Consider the following 21,943-nt stretch of genomic DNA (forward strand, 5'->3'; position numbering starts at 1 on the left):
AAGCAGTTTTGTCTCAGGGTTTCAAAGTTTTCAGTCTGTTACTGAGGGGCCCTATTGATTGTTGCTGTTTGTTGTTTGTTTGTTTGTTTGTTTGTTTTCTATTCCAAAATCTTTATTGATGAATATGTTTTAGAAAAGATGATCCATCCACTCAATGAAATGAAGCTGTGTCTATGGATCCACCAGTGTGATGGCTCTTCTTTTCCTCCTCCTCCTCCTCCTCCTCCTCCTCTTCCTCCTCCTCCTCCTCTTCCTCCTTCTCCTCCTCCTCCTCCTCCTTCCCCTCTTAGAAAATTTTCTATTCATTTTACATAGCAACCACAGATCCCCCTCTCCTCCCTCCTCCTGCCCCCCAAGCCTTCCCCTCCAACCCACTCCCCATTTTCACCTCCTCCAAGGCAAGGTCCCCCATAGGGAGTCAGCAGAGCCTGGTACATTCAGTTGAGGCAGATCCAAGCCCTCCTCCCTGCACCAAGGCTATGCAAGGTGTCTCACCATAGGCACTGGGCTCCAAAAAGCCAGCTCATACACCAGGGATGGATCCTGATCCTACTGTCCCGGGGCAGGGGGCCCTAGACAGTTCAAGCTAAACAACTGTCTCGCATATCCAGAGGACCTAGTCCAATATCATGGGGGATCCACAGATATTGGTCCACAGTTCATGTGTTTCCACTAGTTTGGCTGGCAATCTCTGTACATTTTCCCATCATGATCTTGATGTCCTTTGCTCATAGAATCCCTCCTCTCTCTCATCGATTGGACTCCTGGAGCTTGGCCTGCTGCCGGGCCGTGGATCTCTGCATCTGCTTCTATCAGTCACTGGATGAAGGCTCGATAGTGACAGTTAGGGTATTCACCCATCTGATCACTGGAGTAGGACAGTTCAGGCATCCCCTCAACTATTGCCAGTAGTCTAAGGTGGGGTCATCCTCGGAGCATCCCTAGCACTCTATTTCTCCCTATTCCCATGATGTCTTCATTTACCATGGTATCTCTTTCCTTGCTCTCCTACTCTGTCCCTGTTCCAGCTCAACCCTCCTGTTTCCCTATGTTCTCATCCCCCATCCCTTGCCCTCCATTACCCTCTTTACCCCCAGTTTGCTCATGTAGATCTCATCTATTTCTCCTTCATTGGGCAATCCATGCATCCCTCCTAGGGTCCTCCCTGCTGGCTAGCCTCCCTGGAGCTGTGGATTGCAGTCTGGTTATCCTTTGCTTTACATATAGTATCCACTTATGAGTGAGTACATACCATGTTTGTTCTTCTAAGTCGGGGTTACCTCACTCAGGATGATATTTTCTAGTTCCATCAATTTGCCTGCAAATCTTATATCATTGGTGGGTTTTTTTTGTTTTTGTTTTTTTTTTATACTGCTGAGTAGCATTCCATTGTATATATGTACCACATTTTATTTATTCATTCTTCAGTTGAGGGGCATCTAGGTTGTTTCCAGGTTCTGGCTATTATGAACAATGCTGCTATGAACATAGTTGAGCATGTGTCCTTGTGGTATGATTGAGCATACCTAGGGAATATGCCCAAGCATGGTATAACTAGGTCTTGAGGAAGATTGATTCCCAATCTTCTAAGAAACTGGCATATTGATTTCCAAAGTGGCTGTACAAGTTTGCACTCCCTCCAACAGTGGAGCAGTGTTCCCCTTGCTCTGCATCCTCTCCAACATAAACTGTCATCAGTGATTTTGATCATAGCCATTCTGACAGGTGTAAGATGGTATCTCAAAGTTGTTTTGATTTGCATTTCCCTGATGACTAAGGATGTTGAGCAATTCCTTAAATGTCTCTTGGCTATTTGAGATTCTTCTGTTGAGAATTCTCTGTTTAGTTTTGTAGCCCTTTTTTTTTAAATTGGATTGTTTGCTAATTTGATGTCTAGTTTCTTGAATTCTTTATATATTTTGAGATCAACCTTCCCTTAGATGTGGAGTTGGTGAAGATCTTTTCCCATTCTGTAGGCTGTCGTTTTGTTTTATTGACCTTGTCCTTTGCCCTACAAAAGCTTCTCAGTTTTAGGGGGTCCCTAAAACTGTGTCTGTGCTACTGATGTTATATTTAGGAAGTGATCTCCTGTGCCAAAGCATTCAAAACTACTTCCTACTTTCTCTTCTATCAGGTTCAGTGTAACTGGATTTATATTGAGGTCTTTGATCCACTTGGACTTAAATTTTGTGCATGATGACAGATATGGATCTATTTGCAATCTTATACATATTGAAGTCCAGTTATGTCAGCACTATTTATTGAAGATGCTTTTTTTTCTATTGTGCAATTTTGTCACATCTTGGTCAAAAATCAGGTATTTATAGGCGTGCTGATTAACGTCAGGGTCTTCAATTCAATTCCATTGATCCACATGTCAGCTTTTATGCCAGTACCAAGCTGTTTTTTATTACTGTAACTCTATGGTAGAGCTTGAGGTCAGGGATCGTGATGCCTCCAGAGGTGGTTTTGTTGTACAGGATTCTTTTAGCTATCCTGGGTTTTTTGTTTTTCCATATGAAGTTGAGTATTGTTCTTTCCAAGTCTGTGAAGAATTGTGTTTGGATTTTGATGGGGATTACATTGATTATGCAGATAGCTTTTGGTAAGATTGCCCTTTTTACTATGTTAATCCTACCTATCCATGAGCATGGGGGATCTTTCCATTTTCTAATATCTTTTTGAATTTCTCTTCAGAGACTTAAAGTCCTTAACATACAGGTCTTTCACTTGCTTAGTTAGAGTTACCCCAAGGTATTTTATATTATTTGTGGCTATTATAAAGAGTGACATTTCTCTGATTTCTTTCTCAGTCCATTTATCATTTGTACATAGGAGGGCTACTAGTTTTTTAGTGTTAATTTTGTATCTTGCTACATTGCTGAAGGAGTTTATAGCTGTAGGAGCTCCTTGTTAGAATTTTTGGTGTCACTTATACAAATAGTGAAAGTTTGACTTCTTCCTTTAGATATCTCTCTCTCTCTCTCTCTCTCTCTCTCTCTCTCTCTCTCTCTCTCTCTCTCTCTCTCTCTCTCTCTCTCTCGGTCTTATTGCTCTAGCTAGAACTTCAAGTACTATATTGAATAAATATGGGTAGAATGGACAATCTTGCCTTGTTCCTGATTTTAGTGGAATCACTTTGAGTTTCTCTCAGTTTAATTTGATGTTGGCTGTCAGCTTGCTGTAAATTGCCTTTATTACGTTAAGGTGTGTCCCTTGTATTCCTGATTTCTCTAGGACCTTGATCACGAAGGGGTGTTGGATTTTGTCAAAGACTTTTTCAGCATCTAATGAGATGATCATGTGTTTTTTTTTCTTTCAGTTTGTTTATATGGTGTAGTACATTGACAGATTTTTGTATGTTGAACCATCCTTGCATCCCTGGGATGAAGTCTACTTGGTCATGGTGGAAAATTTTTTAATGTGTTCTTAGATTCGGTTTGCCAATATTTTATTGAGTATTTTTGCATAAATGTTCATGAGGGAGATTGGTCTGTAATTTTCTTTCTTTGTTGCATCTTTGTGTGGTTTGGGTATCAGGGTAATTGTAGCCCCGTAAAAAAGAGTTTGATAATGTTCCTTCTGTTTCTATTGTGTGGAACAATTTGAAGAGTATTGAAATTAGCTCTTATTTGAAAATCTGGTAGAATTCTGTGCTGAAACCATCTGGTCCTGGGCTTTCTTTTTTCTTTTTTTTTTTTTTTCCTTGGGAGACTTTTAATGACCATTTCTCTTTCCTTAGGGGTTATTGGTCTATTTAAATAGTTTATCTGGTCTTGATTTAACTTTGGTATATGGTACCTAATCCAGAAAAATGTCCATTTCTTTCAGATTTTCCAGTTTTGTGGAGCACAGGTTTTTGAAGTATGACCTGATGATTCTCTGTATTTCTTCATTGTCTATTGTTATGTCTCCCTTTTCATTTCTGATTTTGTTAATTTGGATGCTCTCTCTCTGCCTTTTGGTTAACTTGGATAAGGACTTGTCTATCTTGTTGATTTTCATGGTGCCAGTCCTCAATTTGATTATTTCCTGGCGTCTACTCCTCCTGGGTGTGTTTGCTTCTTTTTTGTTCTAGAGCTTTCAAGTCACTAGTGTGAGATTTCTTCATCTTCTTTGTGTGGGCATTTAATGCTATAAATTTTCCTCTTAGCACTGCTTTCATAGTGTCCAATAAGTTTGGGTATATTGTACTTTCATTGAAATTCTAGGAAGTCCTTAATTTCTTTTGTTATTTCTTCCTTGACCCATTGGCAATTCAGTTAAGCATTGTTCAGTTTCCATGAGATTGTAGGCTTTCTATAATTTTTGTTGTTGCTAAAATCTAACTTTAAGCCATGGTGGTCCTATAATGTACAGGAGGTTATTCCTTTTTGTGTGTGTGTATCTGTTAAGATTTGCTTTGTGACTGAGTATGTGGTCAATTTTAGAGAAGGTTCCATGGAGTTCTGAGAAGATATATTCTTTTATGTTAGGGTGGAATTTTCTGTAGATATCTCTTAAGTCCACTTGATTCTTAATGTCTGTTAGTTCCCTTATTTCTCTGTTAAGTTTCTGTCTGGCAGATCTATCCATTGTTGAGAGGGTGGTGTTGAAATCTCCCTCTATTAGTGTGTGGGGTTTGATATGCAATTTAAGCTTTAGTAATGTTTCTTTTACAAATGTGGGTGCCCTTATTTTGGGGGCATAAATATTCAGAATTGAGACTTCATCTTCATAGATTTTCCATGTGATAAATATGTAATGTCCTTCCCAATCTCTTTTGATTGATTTTAGTTTGAAGACTATTTTATTAGATATTAGGATAGCTACACCAGCTTGCTTCTTAAGTCCATTTGATTGGAAAGTCTTTTCCCAGACTTTTACTCTGAGGTAGTATCTGTCTTTGAAGTTGAGTTGTGTTTCTTGTATGTAGCATAAGGATGGATCCTGTTTTCATATACATTCTGTTATCCTGTATCTTTTTATAGGCAAATTGAGACCATTGATATTAATGGATATTAATGACCAGTGATTGTTAATTCCTGTTATTTTTTGGTGGTAGTGTTGTGTGTTTCCCTTCTTTGGTATTTGTTGATGTGAGATTATCTATTGCCTGTATTTTAATGTGTGTATATAACTTCCTTAGGTTGGATTTTTCCTTCTAGTGCTTTCTGTAGGGCTGGATTTGTGAATAGGTATTGATTAAATCTGGTTTTATCATGGAATATTTTGTTTACTCCATCTATGGCAATTGAGTTTTCCTGGGTATCATAGTCTGGATTGGCATCCATGGTCTCTTAGTGTTTGCATAATGTCTGTCCAGGACCTTCTGGCTTTCAGAGTCTCCATTGAGAAGTCAGGTGTTTTTCTTATGGGTCTGCCTTCATATGTTAATTTACATTTTTCCTTTGCAGCTCTTAATATTTTTTCTTTATTCTGTATGTTTAGTGGTTTGATTATCATGTGGTGAGGGGACTTTTTTTGGTTCCAGTCTCTTTGATGTTCTGTAAGCTTCTTGTGTCTTCCTAGGCATTTCCTTCTTTAGGTTGGAAAAGTTTTCTTCTATGATTTTGTTAAATATATTTTCTGTGCCTTTGAGTTGATATTCTTCTCCTTCTTCTATCCCTATTATTCTTAGGTTTGGTCTTTTCATTGTGTCCCAAATTTCCTGACGTTTTGTGTTATGACTTTGTTGGCCTTTTTGTTTTCCTTGACTTCTGAACCTATTTCCTCTATTGTATATTCAATGCCAGAAATTCTCTCTTCTTTCTTTTGCATTCTGTTTGTTATGCTTGCATTTGTAGTTCCTGTTTGTTTACTCAGATTTTCCATTTCCAGCATGTGTCTTTTTTATTGCCTCTATTTCAGTTTTCAAATCTTGAACTGTGTCCTTCACCTGTTTAGTTGCTTCTTCTTGGCATTCTTTAAGGGATTTACTGATTTTTTCCAATTTTTTGTTTGTCTTTTCCTTGATTTCTTTAAGGGAATTTTTCATTTCCTCTTTAAAGACCTCTATTCATCTTAAAGTCATTTTTAAGGTCAGTTTCTTGTGCTTCTTCTGCGTTGGAATGTTCAGGTCTTGCTCATGTAGAACCACTAGGTTCTGATGATCCCATGTTGGTATTTATGTTGTTGACTGTATTTTTGCACTGACATCTATCCACCTCTTCCTCCACTCAGTGCAAGAAGTGTCTGTGTCTGAGGGATCCACTCTTGGTCCGATTGATACTCTTGGTCCAATGGGAGCTCTTGGTCTAATCCATGCTCTTATCCAATTGGTGCTGATGGACTCTCTGTCTCAGGGAGCAACTATACACAATCCATGCAGGGTGGGCTTATGACTCCAGTCTACTGGTGGTGCAGTAGATGGTTGTCTTGATGAGGGGGCCGGGAAAGAGGCAGCTGACTGGTCCCTGGGCCTCCAATGGCTGAGGGGAGGGCCATGGAATGTGCCCCTGGGGCCTAGAGGCTAGAGACCCAGCCTACTTAGTCTGGAAATGGGGCCTCACCTGTTCCCAACCAGTGCAGGGTGGGCTTATGTGATGGCTCTTCTTGATTGTCCACTTGACCACATCTGAAATGAACTACAATCCAGAAATGGAGGGCACACTTGTAATCTAGATCTTGAGGCAGGAAGACAAAAATATGTTTGATCTGGTTATTGAGACTGGAAGTTACAGGCTTTTGATCTGGACATTGAGGTAGGATGACACACACCTTTAATCCAGATCTTGCTAGCTTTGTGTGGGGCCTGGAAAAGGAGAAGGCTCTTCAACAGGTCCAGGCTGCTATGCAGACTGTTCTAGCTCTTGGACCAGATGATCCAGCAGACCCAATAGTACTTGAGGTGTCAGTGGCAGACAGGGATGTTGTTTGGTACCTTTGGCTACAGGTGAATTACAAAGGAGACCTTTGGGATTTTGGAGCAAGGATCTACCATCACCTGCAGACAATTATTCTCTCTTTGAAAGACAGCTCTTGGCCTGCTATTGGTCTTAGTAGAAACTGAATGCTTGATAATGGGCCAAAAAGTTACCATATGACCTGAACCTCTCATTATCAGCTGAATGTTATTGGACCCACCAAGTCATTAAGTGGGATGTGCACAGCAGCAATCTATTATCAAATGGAAGTGGTATATAGGAGATTGGGCACAAGCAGATCCTGATGGCACAAGCAAGCTTCATGAAGAAGTTCCCCAAATGCCTATGGTTTCTCCTCCTGTTGCAATGTCTGTTGCTAAGCATATACCTATAGCCTCATGGGGTGTTCCCTATGATAGGTTGACTGAGGAACAGAAGACTAGTGCCTGTTTTACTCATGACTCTGCATATTATGCAGGCACCACTCAGAAGTGGACAGCTGCTGCATTATAGCATGATTTGGGAACAACCCTGAAAGATACTGATGAAGATAAATCCTCGCAGTGGGCAGAACCTCAGGCAATACACATGGCATTACAGTTTTTTTGGAATGAGAACTGGCCAGTTGTATGATTGTTCACTGATTCATGGGCTATAGTCAAAGGATTGGCTCAATGGTCAGGGACTTGGAAAGAGCATAATTAGAAAATTGATGAGAAAGATATCTGGGGAAGAAGAACGTGAATAGAGGGTATGGTACTCCACACAGTGTTGCTTCTGACCAAGTATCTCATTTCTCAGCCAGAGAAGTGTGACAGTGGGACCATGATCATGGAATCCAGTGATCTTACCATGTTCCCCAACATCCTGAAGCAGCTGGCCTGATAGAAAGATGGAATGGCCCTTTGAAGACACAGTTACAGTGCCAATTGGGTGGCATCAATATGGAGAGCTAGGGAAAGGTTCTCCAGAGGGCAGTATATGCTCTGAATCAGTTTCCAATATATGTTAAGGTTTCTCCTATAGCCAGGATCCATGGGTACAGGAATCAAGGGGTGCAAAAGGGAACAATTCCACTCACTATCATCCCTAATGACCCACTAGGGAAGATTTTGCTTCCTGTTTTTGCAACCCTAAGTTCTGCTGGCCAAGAAGTTTTGGTTCCAGAGAGGGGAGTGATCACGCCAGGAGCCACAACAAACATCCCATTGAACTGGAAGCATAGACTTCCCTCTGGTCATTTTGGGCTTCTAATGCCTTTAAACCAACAGGCTAAGAAAAAAATAACAGTGTTAGGAGGAATGATAAATCCAGATATCATGGGAAAAATGGATTTCCTCTCCACAATGAAGATAAGAAAGATTATGTCTGGAGTGTGAGGGATCCTTTAGGGACTCTTTTGGGGGCTACCATGCCCTGTAATTAAAGTTAATAAGAAGCTACAATAGCTTAATCCAGGCAGAATGACAAAGGGTACAGACTCATCAGGAATGAAGGTATGGGTCACTCCTCCAGGAAAAGAGCCAAGACCAACTGAAGTAATTGCAGAGGATCAGGAAATAGAGAATGGATAGTAGAGCAAGGTAGTTATAAATACTATCTAAGGTCACATGACCAGTTACAGAAATGAGGACTATAATTGATATGAGTACTTCTGTTGTATTTTGTTAAGAAATTATTTGTATAGATATTTGTGTTTTCTTTAACATCAGTTAAGAGAATATCAATGGTAATCATATATAAATTTCAGATACTAGAAGGATGTCCCCCAAAGGACATTGCCACCTATTCTAAATTTGTAATGTAATTGCAGTTGTATGAAGGATGGTTATATAATGTTAGGCATAATTATGACCTGATTAAATGTATAATGTGTTTGTGATTGTATGTGGCATAGTTATGTTTAGGTGTTATTATGACCTGGTTATTGTTCTCATTTTTAAATTTATTATGATATAAGGAGGTGTGATTGTGTGTCGAGTTGACAAGGGGTGGATTGTGATGGCTATTCTTGGTTGTCAATTTGACTATATCCAGAATGAACTACAATCCAGAAATGGAGGGCACACTTGTTATCTGGATCTTGAGGCTGAAAGACACAGGCCTTTAATCAGGATCTTTATGAGGGATGACACACTTTTAAACTGGGCCATACCTTCTGCTGGAAGCCTGTATAAGGACAATGGAAGAAAGATGGGATCTTTGGTTCTTTGCCTGCTTGCCCTCACTTTGTTGGCACATTCATTCCTTCACTGGCATTGGAGCCTACTTCTTTAAGATTCCAGCATGTATAGAAGACCAACTGAGATAGCAAGCCTTGTGGGATTGAGCAACTACTAGAGTTTTGGATTTCCCATTCACAGCTAACCAGTGGTGGATTTCAGCCTGAAGATCATTTCAATAAACTCATTCCATAAGTTGTGTGACTATAGAGAACCCTGACCAAAACAACCAGTAATGCTGAAAAGGACCCTGTTTCAGCCACATGGACTTATCCCAGTCATGGGTGCAAGACTTTCAGTCAATCACTTCATCAGGCTTAAACAATAGACTGATCTCTCTCTCAGTGCTTTCCACTCATTCACTGCCATGAATGACATTCCTTCCAACTTAAATGCAGAAATTCCCTCAAACTGTGCCTGGTTTAGAATCAGCTGGAATGGTCTCTTCCAGCATCACTTGGCCTGTCTTCAAAAACATTGAGCTCTCCCAGACCATGGCCACCACAGGCCCTGAGTTCATGTACTTCACCAGCCCTGGAAGAAAGGATGGTCTTTCAAGTCAATATAGTTTTGGGTATTCTTCAGAAGCATGAAAGAACTTCATGGCCAGCAGCCTTAACCCCTTCTGCTTGAAGTGCTTGGTGTTCTTGCCCACCAGTTTGTGCTGCATGCTATCTGGCTTGATGGCAGTGAAGGTGCCCTAGAGGTTGGTCATGGTCCAAAAGCTGATGGATTGGCCAGTGCTGGTGGGGGCAAAGAAGAGTCCTGTTGGTTTTTGACCTATGATCAGACAGTATGTCATAGTTTGAGCATGGGGCAGCAGATACAGCTTATCTCAGGGAAGCTGGAGGGTGAAGGCAGAAAGGGAAGGCCATTGTCCCCAGATGCCCTTCAAGGACACTCCCCCAATGAACTCCCTTCCATTAGGCCACAGCACTTAAAAGTGATTCCATCCCTCCCATCACCACTACAGCCTGACAACTAAGCTCTTACTATGTGGCCTTTGGGTGGTGCCTATCCAAGCTTTATCATCTGGGTAAGGCAACTGGTTATAGAAGAGCAGCAAAGTGAGGTATAGTTGGGTTTTGTTGATGTTATTGCTGTTTTAGTATTTTTTCTTTGGGGGCCCACCACCCAGCTCCTAAATAAATACACAGAAACTTATTCTTACTTATGAATGCCCAGACTTAGCTTGGCTTGTTTCTAGCCAGCTTATCTAACTTAAATTAACCTGTTTCTTTTCTTCTATGTTTTGCCTCTGGGCTTTTTACCTTTTTTTATTCTATATATCTTCCTTCTATTCTTACTTCTGGCCCCTGGCATCCTCCTCTCCTTTTCCTTTTCTCCTCTCTCCTCATTCTTCTCTTTATTCTCTCTGCCTGGCAGCCCCACCTGTCCCTCTCCTGACTACCTATTGGATGTTCAGCTCTTTATTAGCCCAATCAGATGTTTTAGGCAAGCAAAGTAATACGGCTTCACAGAGTTAAACAAATACAACACATCTTTGCATCATTAAACAAATGTTCCACAACATAAACAAATATAATGCATCTTAAAATAATATTCCACAACAATGAGAGACAGTCCCTTCTATTGATTTACACCCTCCTCCTGCATACATCTCTGTCCAGGGCAAAGGCCACATCCTTCTGTCCTGCTTTTGTCTACTTATTCATATAAACAAATTCTACTCCTAAATTCTAATCTAGTACTTAACAATGAATGGAAATGTTACTGGAGTTTCAATTCCACAATGTGTTTGTTATCCTTATTTGTAGATAAAAATACTGAGATTCTGAACTTTCAACTTGTGACTATAATTTGCCCATGGTTACCCAGATCCTGTTCTGTGGCCTCACACATTTTCTATAGATGATATTTTAGCATATTTAATTCTGTTTTGCTCACTGGATCCCCTTTCACCATCTCAGATTGTTCTAATTTTTCTTTTCACTTTCTTCTCATCCCCTTGACATACCTTTCATTTTACAGACTTCCATAGTAGTATCAACTAAGAATTTAACCAGGGGCATTGTAAGGAATCCCATTTAGATAGGTAGAGGATGGAGAAGAGACACTTTACAGCCTATGTGGAGGAAAAAAAAAAAACATGATTAGTTTCTATAAAAATCTGGTATCAGTAGGCAGGGGGCAAGTTAGCCCATCCCTGTAGCAATGCCCTTCACTCTAGTTGGAGCAGTTGAGGACAGGGGGCAGGTTAGCCTATTCCTGTAGCTGTCTTTGGTTGGAGCAGTTGAAAACAACTGCAGATTAAATGGTTATTATTGAAGGCTAAAGAAAAGCATCATGAGGCTGGAGCACTGGAGCTTGTGAGAAGTAGTGCTGAAGGATGAATTGGGAACATTTCTAGCATAGACCATGAGTTTATTAGGGTGGAATTATAGTTAAAAAGAAAAAAAAACTAAAGAATGAGAAACTGAGAAATGACATTGGCTTTATGTTTGTTTTAAACATCTCCCCTACTCCATATGCCAGAAAAGAAGTCTGAAAAGAGATGTGTTTAGATCAACATAAGTAATAATTTTCATTTATATTTGTTATTATTATTATTATTATTATTATTGTAACTGGAGAATTTCTCTCCAGCTCCCGCCAAGTCGTACCAGTCCTGGAGCCCACTTATAAAATAAACACACAGACTCTTACATTATTTAAACTGCTTGGCCATTAGCTCAGGCCTAACATTGTCTAGCTCTTATTCTTATATTTAGCCCATTTCAATTAATTAATACTTGCCATGTGGCTCATGGCTTATTGGTACCTTACATCTTCCTTGTCCTGGTGGCAGCTCCAGGCATTCCTTCCCTTCCCTTCCTGTTTCCTCAGTTCTCTCTGTTAGTCCTGCCTATACTTCCTGTCTGGCTATTGGCCAATCAGTGTTTGATTTATATAGAGCAGTATCCACAGCAATTATCATTATTATTGTGTGATGTGTGATGTGTGTGTGTGTGTGTTTGTATGTAATGTATATTCAGGATAGTATATATGCCATGGCCTATGTGTGGAAGACAGAGGACAACTTTTGAGAGTTAGGTTTATCTTTCCAATGTGGGTTTGGGGATCAAACTCGTGTCATCCGGCTCTGACTGGTATCATCAGCTTTTCACCCACTGAGCCCCTCACTGGCCATCTCAGGAGTAACTTTGTACAGAGGCTTGTTGTCCAAAGAAAACTTGTATCTCATTGGAGATTTTGTGATCTGAACTCAGTGACTTTTGTCCATTATGTTATAGAAAGAACATGGGGCATTTAAAAAAAAATTAAAGAACTACAGAAGTCCCTTCTGTCCCTAAGTTATAAATTAATCTGTATCTATTTCAAGCATTTTTCCACCCAGTCAACAGCATTTTACACATTTTTCTTCAGAGAAACTCTAGTAAGTGATGTACATATTTTCCCTCACTTTTAAGTGACTCACTGTTTCCTAGGAAAAGCCAATAGGCAGAGAGGTCATTGCCCACAGGGAGACAGTAGCCAGAGACACATACATGCTTTTCAGGTCTAAACAGGCTCCTTCCTATCTGCTCACTGTCTCCAGAGCTACTGTCGCTACACTTGGGATCCTTTAACGGTATACTGGACATGGTTTCTGATTTCAGTTTGTTGCCTGATCAATATGGAGGTCAGAAAGTCCTGCATTTGAGTCCAGAATGACAGTTGGAAGCTGACTGAGAGAAAGGTGGGGGCCCCGGGCTAAAAGCCAGAGTAATGTCATACCTGGGGATACCCTTCATGGCTGAAATGCAGAATCTCAACAAGAAAACAGCCAGCAGAGGCCCTGGCACACAGTGAGTGAGGCTGGAGAGATGATGTATTATGAAATCTGCCTTCCTCAACCTCGCTCAGAGTTATACGACGTACAGGGCCATGTGCACATCAGACTCTATCTGCAGCCTGGAAAGATAACACACTATCTCAAGCATACACATTCTACCTTTGCTTCCAAACAGTATGATGATGACAACAACTGGGATTCAATAGAGGGGGTGTCTGGATTCATGGTAACTGTATGTCATACACTTTTGGGAATCTGATATTAATATTCCATGTATCCTCCAGCAAGTAACTGAGAATACATTTTAGAGCAAATGAGAGTTGAAAGGCTGAAATTCGCTAATCTGGAATACCTATTTGTGCCTAACATTCCCTTCCCTTGGGGGCATTTTCTATTTTCCAACCCAGACACCATTTATCAATTCTGTTTAAGCAACAATTTGCTTAATGTACCACTTCCTTTCCTAAGCCTCCTCCCTAGACTGAGAAGAGCTTTCTCAGGCTGGACATGCCAGCACCTCAGACCAGCTCTCCTTCCATGGTGCATTTTTTGCAAACTCTAGGCATTTTCTTCCTGCTCCCTTGGGAGAACACCTTGAAAGCTGACCTTCTGTATGGACTTCCTCACTCCTCTTAGTGTCCCTGGGAAACAAAACCTCTCAAGTGTGCCTTATTCTGGCTGCCTCCATTTATTTCCATCCCTTCCTCCCTTTATTTTATTCCATTCAACAGTTTGTCCTGGCCATTCCACCAAACTGCCATTGTTAAACTCGCCATTGATCTCCGAAATATGAAGCCAGCAGCCCACTTGGAAGCCTTTTTTTGTGCCTGCTCTCCAAAACAACACTATTTTTCATTTGCCTCCTACTTCTCTGGCTGTTCCTTCTTGGTTTCTATTGCTTGTGTCTCCTCATACCCAGTGCTCAGAATCTGAATCTTTTTTTTTTTTTTTTTTACTAAATTCATGTCTTTGGAGTTTCTGACAAATTTGTCTTTTTCCTCAACGGATGTATATGTGTATATGTAGGAGTCAGCAAAGTGCTGGAGGCATAAAGTTCAATCAATATTTGTTTATTGATTGACTTAATAGATGGATTAATGGATCGGGTGGAATGGATATCTGTAGTTAGGCCTCTATAACTTGACTCATTCATATCCCTTCTTTGTCTCTCTGAATCATTCTGACAAATGAAATGTCCGGGTCACCAAACCTGTCTGTCTTTCTCAATACACATGCCAGCAGTGGTATTATTACCCTAATGATTTCTGGCATCTTTATTTAGAGAACTAACATCCGGCGGCTAGTTCTCAATTGACAAGTAGTAAGTAATAGAAAAGTCACTTCAGAGAAAATCCTGCTTTCATGTTTCAGCATATTAATGGGTATTATAAATAGAATGCATCTCCTTCTCTTCTGGAGATTTTTTAGAAGCATTCAGTTTAGACCAGAGCAAGCTTGTTCTTTATGCTAGGGCTTTGTCAGCGAATTAGAAACCCTTGCCCATTTCCTCCTGGAGCTTTCAAAATTGTAAAACTGGTAGCAAAAATGAACTGGGAAATGAAAGAAAAATAGGCCTTGAAAACTTCTTTGGAAAAGATAAAGAAAGCAGCCATCCATCTCCTAAGGTCTTTTAGCCAGTCTTGGGTTGTGATCCAGACAGAGAGAATAACATGTGCTCAGTCCCATCTACAGAAATGCTGCCTCTTGGAGGCGAGAAAGGATCCTGAGCTGTTGGGGTAGCAAGAAAGCCAGGGTGATAGGTTGGGGTTTTAAGTTCTTTCTGGTTATGAGTCAGCTTGGAGGTATTCTAAGAATGGAAGTGATATGCTCTGCTTCATGTTTGAAATCCATCCCCTGAGAAATTCATGGGAGATGGTGGGGTGCAGAAGCAAGAGTTAGGAAGCCTAGAAGGGAAAAACTGTGTGGGTGTTGGACACGGGTAGAGAGCACTTAGGAGAAGGAGGCATCAAGGCAGAGGGAGTGAAATGAACACATGCATGAATGAATTCACAGGTAAAGAGGCTGCAATGCAGGGTTGCTTGTGGAGCATGAATAGGAAAGAAAGGAAGGGATCGGGAGCAGCACTTACATGTATGGCAGAAACAACTGCGTGGGTAATGGGCTAGAAGTGCCATTTAGGAAGTTAAGGAAGTCTGAGAGAAAAATACATTGGCATGAAAAGTGGTGCATGAGAGAGCTTGAGGGAATATGTTACATTGTGAGACCTGGGAGACATCCAGGCAGGCAGCAGCTGCTGAGAATAAAAGTAGTTGAAAAAGGAAACTGATATTTTTTGAGCATCTGTTCTTATAGATACTGCTCGGATGTTCTTTAATACACCAGTGAGCCCTGTTTCATAGACACAGACTCAGGGTGTTAGAATTGAATTAGTCTTCATGCTAATAGTGGAGTGCCCAGATGAATCCGCTTTGCCTGGCTCTAGAATATATCCTTGGTTCTTCCTGAGACTAGAAATTGTTCTCATCTTGTTAACATTTCACTGAGCAAGGCATAGCTACACGGACATTTAGCTAACCATTTTTAGGAATAGTTAAAAATACTTGTACATTATCCACTTCATTCAGCAGACCTTAAAATACCTGTCTGAATGACTCCAAACCAATTTTCCCCCTCATTCTCACTGCTGCATTCCCAATATTCTATTAAATGTGTCAAATACAATCTGTGCTGGATTGAACAACATTTCCTATGGTATCTTAAAGCAAGAATTTGATTATGGAATAATTTTATATTAATAGAAATATTGCAAAATTAATATAGAAAGTTCTATACCCCACATTTGGATTCTCCTGTGATACACACACACACATACACACACACACACACACACACACACACTCACTCACTCACTCACTCACTCACTCACACATATGTGTATGGTTCATGTGTCATGACTAACAAATCATAATTGGTTTTTTACTATTAAAAAAGTCTAAACATTATTCAGGTTTACTGAATTCTTAGGAAGGCTCTGTGAAGGATGTCCCTTTATCATTACTTATCAGATTAAATGTCATCTACATGGCCTAGTAGCATTGTTAATCTTGATAATGTGGGCAGGAATTTTCCAAGGATAGAATAGAGTTGGTGGTGCCGGGCGGTGGTGGTGCACGCCTTTAATCCCAGCACTCGGGAGGCAGAGGCAGGTGGATCATTGTGAGTTCGAGGCCAGCCTGGACTACCGAGTGAGTTCCAGGAAAGGCGCAAAGCTACACAGAGAAACCCTGTCTCGAAAAAAAACAAAAAAAGAAAAGAAAAAAAAAAAAAGAATAGAGTTGGTGATAGGACTTTCTAGTCTTCTGTGTTGTAAAGGCACCACCTCTCCCTCCCTATGAAGCATATTTAAATGTATTTTATTTCCTCCATATGTTTTGAGAGCTGCCACGTATTATATGTGTGAATATATGTATGCATATTACCTCTAATAGTTATAAAAAGTGCCACATATTTGCAAGTAGCGGAGTGAAAGAAGAATCTAGCCTCTCTCTCATAGTTACACCACTCCCAACTCCAGGCAGGGCGAAACCACACCCTATTTCAGGACTATTTGGCATTTGTGATCCTTTACTTTACCACAACCTTTGATCTCAGCAGAGGCCATGAAACCACAAAAAGGCCAGGCTGAAGGCTACTGCATGATTTTGCTGATGTCTCTGGAGATTTTTCTGTCTTTGGAAATATGCTTTAAGTGCTCTGTTCCTCTTTTTTTTTTTTTAAAGCATTTACTGACCATGACTACATTATTCAAAAGTATGTTCATGAGGCTTAGCCTACTTCTCCAGCTTACCACTCTTAGAATAGCCGCCCTGAGTCTTTCAGTTCTGCCTCTTCTGATTCTAATAGAAATGGCTTTTGCCACCTTCCACCCCATAATAATGGCTGCTATTCAAATTCAATTCTAAGTAGTCAATCCACTCACCTGGGACCTGTGAGTGTCACTCTGATGACACTACCTACACATCAGATGCCAGATCTTGCTCAGGTGTGTGTGGGTGAGACAGCCACACTGCTCCCATCTGTACTGCTCACATCAAAGACTACTACCTCCAAAGAAGTACATAGAAAACTGTGCCGCAGGGCTGCAAAATATTTGCTTGCAGTTCCTTGCAAAGTTGAGGTTGCAAAGAGTAGGTTCTAACATTATTTGTACATTCTCAGAGGTTGAGAAGTTACAAGGCCACCTGTTGTTCTCAGTACCTATTCATGCAGCCATGTTCAGCTTTATTACACTAATTTATTTAGAAGCTTAGAAATAAAATTAAACTTTGGTATGTTTCCAGGAGACTATGAAGAGAAAACACACATTGTTCATATATATCCTTTTAGAAAGTGCAGAGGGCATTGTGTACAAGCAATCAATACTGTTGATATATTAGTGACTCATGATACAATATATGTCTTCTCTGAGTTACAAGGCTCTGCTTCAGAAAACTTCCAGGCTTATATGCATCTGAAATCACTGAAACAATCACATGCAAACAAAGATTTCATAGTATGCATCAATGCAAAAGGCTGAAACTTCTTTCAAACTCTAGCTCTTACCCGGGGCATTTTTAAACTTCTCAGGCTTCAGTGACATTTTGTGTCTTCAAGTGAAAGTAGATCCAAATATCAAATAGATGGCACATTATGTTCTTTCATTTTACAGTCTTACAGATTTCCAAAATAGATGTGGACCATCAGAAAGAGTGTCCCACACAGCTGGTGATGGGTTCTCCAGTATGGAAGATGGAGCTGCCTGCCCATTTATGGGTCCTGAAATTAGCTCCATTTATCTTCTCTCACTACATGGGTGTGACCCGGTATAGCACATCCCTTTAGCATCTCAGGGTGATGACTGTACTCCCGGGGCACCCTATGGGGAACACAATGATGTGCTCCCTGCCAGTATCCACAGTTACACTGGTATCTGCATTTTGGTTTTTATTCTCTCACTTCACACATGCTTCATTGTTTATCTGCATTGTTTTTGTATTTTGAGAAATGTTGTGATGTCTTTTGTGTACATTTTGTGGCTAAACATTTGAGACTAAACCCTTTGAGTTCTTCAGGGAAAAAATGAATTCTGTAAATTCTGTTCATTTACAATATGTTTTTATTCAGGAACTTTATATAAATTGCCCCTGAGATACAAATATTTGATTTACTGCCATGCCATCCAATTGAAACACCATTTTTCAAACTGTAAATAATCAGTTGGATTTCTTTTTATTCTTTTATATTTGAAAAGATTTCACAATCCTAGGAAGTCATATAAATAATCGATACTATATGGTACTGGGTTTTCTTCTGTTACTAACATTTATATTATAACCACTATCTTTGTTATATCCTTATGCGATTATTCTGATAAAATTCATCACTATCCTGACCCATTCTACAATCTGTCCTTTTCTAGTCAGTGTACAGCAGATTTGGGAACCTGGGAGAAAAGTCACTGAAGTGTCATTGCTCACACTCTATCGCCCTCTTGTGGCCATTGGCGCTCTTCCCTGCAGAGTTACTTCGCTGAATGCTCTATTGCTGAAGACACAAGATATGCATGCTTTTCTAGGAGACATTGGCAATTTCCATCCATGGGAACAGCTTCCACACAGTTTTCCTTTAAAATATCTTAAATTAAAAGACCTAGGAGTGCTTGGAAATTTTCTACACTCTTCAAGATCCTCACATGTAATTATTAATCTAGGTAATAGAAATAGAGAATAAATATAAGTGGTGTTTAAATGGGAAGTGGTCCTATTTTGTACTGTTGACAGTGAATGTGACTGAAGACTTTGGTAGAGGAAGTTGCCAAGGTCCAAATTCACCCCTCTTGAAAGTATGAAACTACAGAGGTAGCTGTGTGCATACCTCTCAGACCCCAGCTGGCACTGACAGAGTACACATCCTTCCTGTGAGGCGCAGCTAGATGGGGTTGTTGGAAATGGGAGATGAGATCTGTCAGTACTGTATTTAAGAAAGTAAAAGAAATCAAATCACACATTCCTTGTTGACAGAAAATGGGAAAAGGGGGCTAAACACTTCCTAATAATTTCTTCAAAGTGCCAGAACCATAAATTCCCATTAAGAAGCTAATATTTAAAGAAAAGATGGACAAAGAGTCTCCCTCTACCTTTTAATTTAAATAAGCAATAGTATGGGCAACACTTCCTTAGCAAGTGTACCCCCAAACATTTTCAACAATATAGGCTGCAGTTCTCCGCATTGTGGGATCCAAGTTACTCATCCCATTGACCCAGTTGTCAGAGGGGTATTAATTCGTCAGTAGACATATATCTAGTGAGAATTTTGCACTGGACTGCTTGACTAGGACCTTGCCTAGGAGCAGGCTGAATGACCAGCAGCCTCCCAGGATGACATCACTAGAAGACTGATATTACTAGTGACCAGTATACAGTTTGCCCATTTTCATATGGCTTCTGCATCTAAAATATTGTGTAATGGAAATCAGTATTATTAGTGTTCATGGTAATTTCATTATTCAGCCACCAAACATTTGTTTTGTCTATCAAGTGTCATCATAGAGGACACAATTCAAACTCCATAGGAATTATGGAACAGAGCATGAGTGAGTCACACACACACACACACACACACACACACACACACACACACACACTAGAAAACCTGAACACACCAAAAACAAATAAAAAGGGAAGATAAGATTAACAAAATACCAAACAGGGCCAGAGAACATTGTAGCTGAATTCTACCAACCATTTTTAAAAAATGATACAATATTCAGTAAATTTTTTATAAAGTAGATCTAGAAAAAATACTTGCAAACTTTTTTATGTGGTGAGCATAAGTATCAGCTTTAAGTTGAGAGAGAGAGAGAAAGAGAGAGATCTCAAAAATAGAAGGCCACAGGCTAGTTCTCTGTTGAACCATAATACAAAATCCTTTAATGATATTAGCAAACCAAAAGAATTTTATATTACACCAAATGTAATTCACCTCAGACACACAAGACTGGCTTAATCTTCTCAAATCAATCAGCATCATACATCACATTAACAGAATGAAAACTAAAACACACATGATCTTCTCAATTGATGCAGAAAGAGCATTTGACAATGGCATAATATATTAATGCAAAAACTGAATTCATAATTGAAATTTTGACAATGAAGGAAAAATGAGTAACCATGTAGCTCCTGATGCCCTAGTTGAGAAATAAGGCTAGGAGAAGTGAGGATACAGCATCCACAGGCTTAGCCTGGGCATCTGTGGAATAGCTAAGTCCAGAATCACTATAGTGACCATGTAAACAGCTCTTCAAATTCTGAAAGCAAAGGGAAAACATATCCTCATCACCAACTCCAAAGTCTCAGACTTGCATGCTGCATTGTTTGCCTGTACTGGCTAGTTTTATTTCAATGTGACACAAGCTAAAGTCATCAGAGAGGAGGGGACCTCAATTGAGTAAATGCCCCCGTGAGATAGGGTTTTAGGCAAACCTAGAGGGCATTTTCTTAATGGAGGAGGGCCCAGTCCATTGTGGTCAATGCCATCCATGAGCTAGTTGGTGATCCTGGGTTCTATAAGAAAGCAGACTGAGTAAGCTATGGGGAACAAGGCAGTGTTCCTTCATGGCCTCTGCCTCAGTTCCTGCCTCCAGGTTCCTGCTCTGTTTGAGTTCCTGGCCTAACTTCCTTCAGTGAAAGACTATGATATGGGCAGTGTAAACCTTTCTTTCCCAACTCGGGTTTGGTCATAGCATTTCATCATAGCAATAGAAACCCTGACTAAGACACGGACTTTATAGTGAGGCTAAAGAAATTAAGTAAATGATAAGGGGTTGAGAAATTTTGAACAAAGGGTATTTACAGGGAAATTTGGCCTAATGGATAGCTGGCTCTTAAATTTTAGAAGAAATATTTACCGTTTTTGTTTTAGTTACTAATTGAATTGTAGTCATATTTATATGCAGGTCAAAGAGAGAGGAAAGAAATATTATTAAAGGAAACAACAAGAACAAAACGCTTCAGTTTTCTTCACCAATGTTCCTATGTTCTTCTTGCCCCTCTTCGGACACTGAGCAATGGGACTTCCGTGGGGACATATCATGTCCATTTTCTTCTTCATGAAATTCTGAGGATTCAAGAGAGGGCCATCTCAAAGTAGGAGTGCAGCTTTTAATTTTATGTAGTGAAAAAATTATTTGGGCAATGAGTAGAGGCACCTGGCATCAAGTTCTTACCCAGTTCACTCACTTCGCAGTAGCACATTTAGCATTCTGCATCCTTAGACCAAATCAAGCTTCTGCAAGCAGAGTGCCAGCTCTCACTTGTCCTTTGTGGTCCTAGCTAGTGTTTTTTGTCAACTTGATACATGCTAGGGTTATCTGGGAAGAAGAATCTTAGGAACTGCCTCCATCAGATTGCCTGGAGGCAAATTTGTAGGGCATATTCTTGATTAGTGATTGATATGGCAGGACCAGCATACTTGGGATGGTACCATCCCTGGGCTGGTGGTTATGGGTGGTATAATAAAGCAGTCTGAGCAAGCCATGGGAGAGCAAGTCAGCAAGCATCGTTCCTCCATGGCCTCTACTTCAGTTCCAGCCTCCAGGATCTTGCCTTGAGTACCTATCCTGACTTTCCCTTCATGATGCACTATATACTGTAATGTGAACTAAACCTTTTCCTCCCCAAGTTGCTTTTGGTCATGGCCTATGTCACAGCAATAGAAAACAAACTAAGACATTTACAATCATTTCATTTTCACCAGAAAAAAAATGCCAACTCTTTTTTGTATTTATTTGGTTGTTTCTTTATGGTCATTATTGAACTCTTTTAAAACAAATTAGCAGAGGCTAATGCTCTGAAAAGAAAGGCAAATTGTTGCTATTACCATAAATTAAAATGTGTTTTGCTCCTGTGTCCCTCTGCCTGCTGCTGTGGATAAATTACAGGCACACATTAGACACAGATTCTGCCCTTGGGGAAACTATAAACAATCAGGAGTTTTATTTTTCTTTAATAACCATGTCACTCCAGAGCCATCTGGTGTACATTTAGAGTAATGTAATTTTGACTCTTGCTTGATGATGC

General features: G+C 40.1%; 1 protein-coding gene and 1 pseudogene across 4 annotated transcripts in view; one reads left to right on the forward strand and one right to left on the reverse strand.

Moving 5' to 3' along the window:
- The window catches only part of Adamtsl1 (ADAMTS like 1), a 933,106-nt gene that overhangs the window by 319,447 nt on the left and 591,716 nt on the right, over nt 1-21,943 (forward strand). The window lies entirely within an intron of this gene.
- LOC102926994 (nucleoside diphosphate kinase B pseudogene) lies at nt 9,252-9,782 on the reverse strand (annotated as a pseudogene).

This window comes from Peromyscus maniculatus, chromosome 2 (assembly GCF_049852395.1).
Source record: "Peromyscus maniculatus bairdii isolate BWxNUB_F1_BW_parent chromosome 2, HU_Pman_BW_mat_3.1, whole genome shotgun sequence".
Classification (NCBI taxonomy): Eukaryota; Metazoa; Chordata; class Mammalia; order Rodentia; family Cricetidae; genus Peromyscus; species Peromyscus maniculatus.